Source organism: Ipomoea triloba, chromosome 16 (genome assembly GCF_003576645.1).
Source record: "Ipomoea triloba cultivar NCNSP0323 chromosome 16, ASM357664v1".
Lineage (NCBI taxonomy): Eukaryota > Viridiplantae > Streptophyta > Magnoliopsida > Solanales > Convolvulaceae > Ipomoea > Ipomoea triloba.
This window is the reverse complement of record NC_044931.1, coordinates 16256495-16257387: the sequence shown is the minus strand read 5'-3', so window position 1 is coordinate 16257387 and position 893 is coordinate 16256495. Positions and strand designations below refer to the sequence as shown.

At 35.4% G+C, this 893-nt stretch overlaps 1 long non-coding RNA gene across 1 annotated transcript; it reads left to right on the top strand.

The window, feature by feature from the left end:
- LOC116008010 lies at positions 1-806 on the top strand. The gene is made up of 3 exons (XR_004095418.1): positions 1-132; positions 230-295; positions 715-806. It is a non-coding gene; the product is annotated as an uncharacterized LOC116008010 (long non-coding RNA).
- The last annotated feature ends 87 nt before the right edge of the window (positions 807-893 follow it).

Genomic DNA, 893 nt, shown 5'->3' with positions numbered 1-893 from the left:
AATAAAACTTGGCTTGAACGACATGCTGAATCAGTTGAGTTGGAATTGGATGATGATGATAGTGAGGAGGAAAGGGTAAAAAGTTTTAAACAAAAGAAAGCCACTTCTTCTCAATTAAAGAACCTGCAGCAGGTCTTCTTTTACTCTCTAGTAATTTTATAATACACGGCACATGCACAAAACACAAACACAATATTTTAACTTTATATTCATTTATTTTAAACTGCAGGATCTGAAGTCTCTTCTTTCTCTCCCATTACAACCCAAGACATTTTCAAATCGCTTTTTGGCAGGGGTCAGTTTAACCACCTCTATATTTTCCTACGTTGACAGATTGTATTCATTGTTGAGTCTTTAGTGTGGTTGGAATTTATTCAGTGCTCTTAATTAGCAGAACATAAGCAAGATCCCTAGTGGTTACATAATTAGATTTTCTGTTATTGTCGATGAAATCATTTATCTAAAGATGTTCTGTCGTACTAATTACTCCCACCAATAGAGGGAAATTATTTGTTTCATTGTGTTTGCCTCTTGCATAAGGCTATTTTATTCAGACATAATATGCGGGCCTTATTATTTATTATGTTGAGTGATTGTTTTTTGATACTTGTTAGTTGGACATTAAGGAAATTATTCCCTTATTACATCTATTTTTTCAGAGATTTGGTATGCATCTTTCTGTATCATTTGTAACCTTGTTTAAATCTTTTTCAGGCTGGGGTTTCTCCTCTACTGCAGAACCAATTAGAGGAACTAGCTAAGCTGAAACTTGGCAAAATAAGTAATACTGGAGACAGTCAAAGGAGGAAATTGGTGGTTATTGGGCAGGATTGTGTGGAACCTCTCCAGGCACTTCGAAGTGCTGGTCCAGAGGTATTTTTGCTTGTCTATCT